Below are 8757 nucleotides of genomic sequence, written 5' to 3'. Positions count from 1 at the left end.
TCTATGGAGGTAATGTTTAATACTAACTATACCATTCTGAAATCTTATAGAGATACTAAAATATTCCTCCTAACCTGACCCCATTTGAAATGTTATATGTCAGGTCCAAAACACACTGCAGAAATAATCCAGTTTGGCACTGCTTTAACTGCCCTGGCTCAGAGCTAGAAAATCCTGGGAATTGTAGTTTATTGTGGCACCAGAGCTCTCTGACGGAGAAGGTGAAATGTCTCACAAAACTACAGTTCCTAGAATCCCCTAGCATTGAGCCAGAGCAATTAAAGTGGTTTCAAACTGGGTGTTTTAGATTTCTGTGAAGAACATACAGAAAACTGTGCTTATATGTTACTCTCAATGCACATAGATAGAGCAACAGAAACTATGCACTTCTTCCTGGCACAACAGGTGTAATATTTAAAAGAACATTATGTGCTTACAAACCTGTGTGAATAGTTTCTGTGTGTATGAAAAAGGTCTCTTTTCATGGTCCTTAACTTTGTGCATAGTGTGTACAGGTAAAGTTTAGATATTGTATCAAATTCATGAAGAAGTGGGCCAGCAGACATGAACACACCACAGGTGTTCAGAGTAACATCTGGAGGAAGCTATGCTCCCATGTTACATCTATCAGGACATAATTTGATCCACATTTAGAACGTTTAATGGAAATCCCTGGAGGCAATTAGAGGCAACCATCTGACTCGATCCTTCCATGGATGCAGTTACAAGATCCTAGAACATGTTCAGCAGCTGTAATCAGGAAATGTTCTCCTAGAAATCTGCAGCTGTATCAATGGAAAAACAAAGTCATATATTAAGCATTATAGGTGACTCTAGAATCAGATAGAACATGACATGCTACATGCCATGGGAAGAGAAATTTAAATGCGCCATCTCATCATTTGAAGACTTCTCTTTCTCATTAATAATTTTCTGCTGAACATGTGAACTGATTATAGTTTTTTTTAAAAAGTATTATATGCAAGGTTTACCTCTGATACTGAGTTTGTGTTTGTTGTTTCACAGACATTGTGGCCATCAATTTACCATCCTGAAATGATAAAGATATGTGAATTAATCTGTACATCTCCTTCATGCCATGGAATTTCACATAAATTTGCTTCAAAGTCAATATAACTTTCATGCCTAATACTACAAACCCTATGCTATATCACCATACACAGCCTTAAATTTATTTTATTGGAGAATTAATCATATACCTATAGCTGTGACTGATCAATAATCTATAATTATTCATTAACTCTATTTATACCCACCTTTCCTCCAGAGTTCGCAAAACAAAATGCATGGCTTTATTGTGTCGTCACCCCCCCCCCCCCCCCCCCCCCCCCCCCCCCCCGGTTCTTTTTTCTTTAATTCATTTCCTACCTTTTCATTTCCACATAGTGTCCTTTTACACATTTGTCAGCACAATACTACTTTCATTTATCTCCCTCTTTACATAACTTCAATTTTTCTATTCCAATTACTTCACATCATATCCCCATATTTATACAACCTTTATAAATTATTATAATGTGCTACTCCTATATGAGTGAACCTTTATCTTCCATTCATCTTCCTATCCATTCAGTCTTCTGACATCTCTTAATGGTATTATAGCTTTATATAATACAAGCTATATAAAAGCCTATGGTATGAATGTATTAGTCTAAATCTAGATTTAAATATGTATATTTAACAGTACTCTGTTAGTCATTATATCTTTTCTTAATTCTTTCTTTCTTCCAATCTTTTCCTAAAACTCACTTCCTTAATTTCCTTTCCATCTTTTTCTTCCTACTTAACTCTTACTTCCACTCCTTTCACTTCTTCCGCTTTCTTCCCTTCCTTAACTTTTCTTTCTCCACCTTTCTTCCTTCTTGTCTTCTCACCCTTCATCTTATCTTCATACTCTTACTCTTACCTTCTACTACTTACTTTTACCTTCCTATCTTTAATGTCCTCTTTTTCTTTATTATAATTCCATTCATGGATCTCAGCACATTGTATTCTACACCCTTAACTTTCTCTTTCCTTCTTTAATAAAATTTGCATTTGTCCTTTTTCTGCTGTTATTGATATTGTTATTTTTGTTGATAATGTTGATGATATTATTTTTCTTTATTATATCTGTTATTTGACTTCCATTATTTGACAGGTAGCATATCAGAACTTTATTTTCACCCATTTCCATTTGATCCTATTTTGCTGACTTCTGATTCTCTTGTATTTGATTCTCTTGATTTTGTTTACTGTAGTTTAAATTTGTTTTATAGTTTTTAGTTTGTTTCATGTTTTCCAATTTTTAATCATTTTATCTGATGTTTATAATTAATTTAATATTAATAAAATTAATGCATCTTATGTCTATAATTAATCTAATTAATGTAGTGTGTCTTTATTTTCATTAATTTTTATTTTATTTTATTTTAAACCATGACCTGTATCGTAACCTTTGCAGTGAGTGGGAATTTTAAAATAGCCCTAGACCAATCTACATGACAATGTAACCAGTACACCACACTGATTTTCTGTCTACTGGATAATTCAACACAAAATATATGGAATATGAAAAGAGAGTACAGTCATCCTTCCATATTTGCGGCTTTGATATTTGCGACTTTGATTATTCACGGATTTCATTAATATGTTCTCTCTAGGACTGTCTAGATCATCCAGTGCAACTCTGTGGTCAACTTTAACTAAAAGTTGCACTGAAAGACCATTTGTAGCTACTCCAGTGCCATTCTATGGTCAGTGTATGTTGGACATTGACCACACAGTTGCACTGGAGGACCTAGAGATTCCTAGAGAGGTGTCAGGTAAAAAGATGGTGTTTTTTGTTATTTGCGGTTTTTCCATATTCACGGGGGTCTTGTTCTCCTAACCCTAGCGAATATGGAGGGACAACTGTATAGTCTTTCTATCCACATGAGATACATTCCCATGGTTACCATGGATAAGTGAAAACACAGTTAACAATGAACACTACATTTTCACCAAACACTGACCACAGAGTCATGCCAGAGGACCTTTAGATGCCTAGAGACACCTTTTTTCTGCAGGCAAGTGAAATCACAGTTACCAGTCCCAAAGATACAGGGATCATACTGCATTTTACTGTGAGGCACTGAATACATCCTTAAGAAAAGTTTTAAACCAATATTTTCTAGTGGAGACATTCTCCATATTTTTGTAAAGAAATGTTCTATCGGCTAAAGCCAGCTAAGACACAAGAGGTTAACACAATACATTCAGAAAGCTGTATTACAGCAAGACACTATCTGTACCATTCCCAACAGGAGCTCAAGGCTGATGTAATGTCACAGATCTAATAATGCAGCAGATATGGGCACACTTACTGTTCTGCATCTGCCCACTGTTGCTTCCGTCTACCAGTTCATCAGCAGGTACATGAGAAGAGGAAAGACAGATATACTTTTTTCTCCTCTGGGGACACACATCAAGAAATATTGATATGGTTTGTCACCTTAGAGAGAGACCCATGGAGAATTAGAGAAAAGTAAGCAGAGCAAAGCAAATGCTGAATGGAAACAGCTCTGAGCTATAAACCATACCCTGTTACCTCCTTCTATACATTTGTTTCCATAGCGCACCATACATTAGTTTGCATAGTTCTCTATATGCTGGAGAATGAAATAAAAATAGACAATTCTAGACACAAAAGTATTCTTCACAAACTATACAAGAGGGATGTGCTACAGTGAGGCAATGAGGCATAAATAGAGGGAGAGACAGCTACAGACACAACCACGTCTCTTAGGTGATTTGATGCACAACACAGCCAAACCATGTCCCTGATACCTCAGAGCACTATCTAATTATCACATAGTAACCAGTACCTCTTGAGGCAATCTTACTGCTGTAAGGGGGGGAAAAACCTTGCACCAAGAGAAGCAAATACTGTATTATTGATGCCCCCCCCCCCGCAAAAAAATGACATTGAAAACTGAAAACAAAAATCTGGAGAAGGAAGATGAAACCTGTTAAGTTCTGTCCAGAGGTCAATAAGATTTACTTCTGAGTAAGTACACAGAGCATTGCAGTATGTGCAAGTATTGCAGTATGTGCATTCTTCTAAGCAATGTAATTACATTTTAAAATATTAGGGAACTTAAATGGCCTTTCAGTGCTGTCCCCCAGACATGTACAAAGGAATTTATTTCCTCTGCAGGATGCATTCATTTACATAGTCATTACAGATAGCATTCTGTCCAGCAGTTACAAGATAACAAGCTGAACTTACAATCTTGTAGCGACCTAACATGACTCCAAAAACAGGAATGCAGTCTAGCAGCACCCCAGCCCAACTCAGAGGGGGTGGAGAATGACACCGGCAGAGCTCTCATGGGATGCATTGAGACAAGCAGATGTGGTAGATCCCAAAGCATTATTCCAGATGCCTGTTCTTAATGTGCTCTTGAGACAGAGAGATCTACAATCGCCTAAAACTCCAGAAGAGTGTGAAGGCATACTAAGAAAAAGGGAAACTATCAAGGAAATGTCAACATTGCAAATATAAGAGTTCTAGGTTGGAAGAATTTTCAGTGTCGCACTCTCTGAAATGCTGGAAAATTTGGGAAGTGAAGAAAATTTTCAATGGGGGCAGGTCTTTTATTTAGGGGCAGTGCCCCTACAATAGCTAAACCTGGAAAGAGATTGGGTCAAATTTACTCAATAAATTTGATAGTTCACTGTGGCCTAGAAACCTGCTCCCCCAAGACCTAGTCCAACAATCTAATCACTATAGTGATTAGGGATTCTCAGTGGTGCAACCATGCGGCTAGGAACTTCAGAACATGCATCATGGAATTTTCCAGTGAATCATCTCCAGGTCCACATTACAGAATTATGGCTCCCATGTGTCTGGTGGTTGCATCTGAAGGGCACCCTATTTTCTTAGGAAACTGCACTTATAAGAAATAATCTTTGGAACCTTCTCTTTAATTGCACTGATCTGCATCCTCCGGGGTCTTGCCTGCCAGCTCTTCACTCTCAGAAGGCAACACATAAAGTGAAAGATATAATTAATCAGGCAATGCATTTTCATTATAATGATCATAATCTTAAGCTCTTTGTATAGCAACTTCCCACAGAGGATCAGTGTGGGTTTTAATATATTAAAGATTGTAACACATTGCAACAAAAGAATATGCTTTCTCTATGATGGAGCTGGATCAATGGAGGCAAAGTAGAGGAGAACACCAGATCAAGGTCATACAGAGAGTTTCTTGGAAGGAAATGCCCATAGGTTCACTGCCCCACGTTCTTCAGGAAGCCTAAGAAAGGTTATTAGTAGGCACAACTGTATTTTTTATGAAGCCATATATGGAGCTCACCACAGCTCTTATCAGCCATTCCAAACTTCACATGATTAGAAATGTGTGACGTTCACTGGCCATGCCATCCCTATGACATTAAAGGTGCAGGAAAAGAGATCCCACCTAAACACTAGGAAGAACTTTCTGACATTGAGAGGTATTTGTCAGTGGAAGACACTGCCTCTAAGAGTGGTGGACTCTCCTTTGGAGATTTTAAACAGAGCCTGGATGGCTAGCCTTTGGGAGTGTCTTGATTGTGTTTTCTTACATGTGGTCTCTTCCAACTCTATGATTCTATGAAATATTTATTAACATCATCCTCCATGTATTACAGGTGCAGTTCACAATGGAACAATTAACATTATACTCATACAGCAGACTCCTCCATCCCATGCATAGAGTGTGGTGGAAACAAATCCCCAGAGTAGATGGGCAGGAAGAAGTGGCCCATGACTGCTCCAGCCACAAGCAGATTGGTTCCGTGGTGACTGTGTGGTCTGTTTCCAAAATGGGCCACTGCCTCAGGACCCAAGATGCACTGCCAGGAACCAGATTATCCTAGCTCCTTTATGCTCTGGTCCACAGGACCAGAGTACAACACTGGAGCAATTTCAGGCCACTCTGGGGGCATGCGTCATGTAAACATCATGCCCCAAAAGCAGCTGGAAACTGCATCTTTTGGTCAGAGATTGGGGTCACTTAGTATACCTTCTCTGATCCCAACCAGTGGATTTGTTGTTGTGTTGCTGCTGCCTCTGCTGCTATAGAACATGGATGATTGTTCCTCCTTTCCTTGTTGCTTCTAAACTTAGCTGCAATCTGCTCAGATAGGAAGAAAATGGATTTTCTAAGGAACAATATATTTTTGAGAGTTATCACAATTATAATGTCAAGTTGCTTGCTCTTGAATACACAAAAGATACGCATTGGTTTAACAACAGACCTGCTTCTAATGGAGATGATAATTTACTTTTGCTTTGAGTCACCTTGGAGGCATGGCTAGGGAGACTGTCATGATAGACACCAATGCATCAACATTTATTGTTAACACCATTTGTGTGATTTGAACACTAATGTTCAGAAATTGACAAAGCTTATTATTAAATCCATCTGAAGATACTTCAAAATGACACAGGTTTTTCATCCAGTGATTTAGTAGTGATATCAGCATTGCTCTGTTTGCATTTGGCTCCAATCCAAGTTGTTTTTACAGAGGCTTTAAAGAGACAAAAGAATCCTATCTATTGTCTGTTCAAGTTGGCTTTAAAAATAAACATTTGCTGTCTGCCGCCAATTTTAATTTTATGGGAATAAAAGTCTAGAATAGGAATCATCTTCTGACATGTAAATGTGTCATTCCCCAAGATCATATCTTACCAAAGCCCTGGTCTAAGACCTTCAGTCTTCAGGGATGAGGTTCATTGGATAAAGAATTGTGCTTTCTATGTGTTTGTGTCTTGGGTTTGGAATTTCATCCCCAGAAGCATTACTTTAGTACAGACTATATTAATCTTTAGTTTGAAAAAGTCACAAATATTAGTTTTCTGATTATCTTTTTGCAGCTTCTTTAAAAAAAATCCTGATATTTTTGGTTTAAACATTATCTCCCCCTTCCTTACTGAATTGCAGAAGGATGGGATATAAGTATTTCAAATATACCAGACCAATATACTGATCTCTGTCTTTGCACATTGTATGATTCACTTGTGCAGATCTTATTGTAGACTTTGATTCCCATAAAATTAAAATTGAGGGCAGACTGCAAATGCTAACAAGCAACAGAGAAAAGGCGTAACTACTTAACATCTTCTTTGCCTTGGTCTTCTCCCAAAAGGAACACAGTGTTCAACCTCAGGGAAAAGGACCAGATGATGCAGCAGGGGAAATACAGCACAGAATAGGTAAAGAGGTAGTACAGGAATACCTAGCTACTGTAAAGCAGTTCAAGTCCTCAGGGTCAGATGAACTACATCCAAAAGTATTAAAATATCTGGTAGAAGCAATCTCAAAACCACTAGTAATAATCTTTTAGGATTCCTGGAGAATAAGAGAAAAGTAAAATGAAAATACAGAATATCAAATAAAATGTACACTTCATTTACAACATGCATTTGGAATCATCTTTATGACAGTGATATGATCATCAAGGAGAGCCAGGATGGCATAGTGGTTTGAGCACTGGGTTATGACTCTGAGGATCAGCATGTAGAAAGATCTTGTAGCACCTTTAAGACTAACTGAAAGAAAGAAGCTGGCAGCATGAGCTTTTGTAGACGAAGTCCCAAAACAGACGGGCCTAAAAAAATATGGCAGGGCTGCACCAATGCTGTTCACATTGGTTCCATGGCGACCGCACCCACCCAGCTCCAGTCCAGGCCACTGCCATGGTCCTAAACTGGGCCACCAAAAAAGAGTGGGTTTTTTTGCTGTTTTTTGGCCCAGTTCTTTTCTGAGGATATGGCATGGTTTCCTGCCCCATTCGGGGTGTGTGTCATCTAAATGCTGTTTCAGGCCTAATATCTACTTCCTCAGATGTATTTGGAGATCAGTGTTCAGCCATGGAAACCTACTGGGTGGCCTTGGGCAGGTCACACACTCTCAGGCCCCAAAAACTCCAAAATAGATTTGCCTTAGGATCACTGTAAGTTGAAAAGGATTTGAAAGCACACAACAACAGCAAAAATAATCATCAAGAGTGCCAACCTTTCAATGCAGCATTGTGTTATATTTGCAGCTGCACAAGAGGAGGAATGGTTAGCATGCAGTTAACAATGATGGAAGGTCTTAACATTATTCCTCTTCACTTCCCTGGTCGATAGTTGAAGCATGCAAGATACTGAGTAGGAAAAGAACATTGTCTGTCAAGGGTGTTTTGCAGTTTTTGTTGGCACTGCCTTGGCTCACATTTCCTGGTCCTACTTGATACACAGAACACAAAGCAGCTTAATATACCCTTGCCTCTAACACCCAAACCTGAAAATACCTCATTAAACAGCCTACTGCAGTATAATTGTTTAATAATATTTTGATTAGGTTATTTAGTTGACAATCTTTGTTGTAAAACATTGTCTGGCTTTCAAGTACCTTGCTGACAAAACAAACAAACAAACAAACAAAACAGCAAAAGCAACAGCAATAGCAAATTAGTCCAGACAGTCATATTAAAGGAAAGGAAAACAGATGAATAGAAAGGTTTACATTTTCAGGAACTCTTATTTCATTTGCCCCTGAGGATACCTTGCTGTATTTCTTTTTATCACAAAGGAGGGCCCTTGTTACATGGACTTAGGAGCCATTAATACTTCTTGCATCCTCAGGTTAAGGGGTATCAAGTGATGTTCTGTGGAATCCTGGAGCTCCTTAGTGAGAAGATTAGGCAGCACAAGATGGGGAACTTTCTTAGGCTAAGGAT

General features: G+C 38.4%; 1 long non-coding RNA gene across 1 annotated transcript; it reads right to left on the bottom strand.

Moving 5' to 3' along the window:
* Positions 1-487: 487 nt before the first annotated feature.
* Positions 488-3579, bottom strand: LOC121919567. Its single transcript, XR_006101512.1, has 3 exons — positions 3366-3579; positions 993-1051; positions 488-785 (listed from the first exon to the last, which is right to left on the bottom strand). It is a non-coding gene; the product is annotated as an uncharacterized LOC121919567 (long non-coding RNA).
* Between the last annotated feature and the right edge of the window lie 5178 nt (positions 3580-8757).

Source organism: Sceloporus undulatus, chromosome 1 (assembly GCF_019175285.1).
Source record: "Sceloporus undulatus isolate JIND9_A2432 ecotype Alabama chromosome 1, SceUnd_v1.1, whole genome shotgun sequence".
In the NCBI taxonomy this organism is placed as follows: domain Eukaryota; kingdom Metazoa; phylum Chordata; class Lepidosauria; order Squamata; family Phrynosomatidae; genus Sceloporus; species Sceloporus undulatus.
Note: the sequence above shows the minus strand (reverse complement) of the source record. Positions and strands in the feature narration are given on the sequence as shown.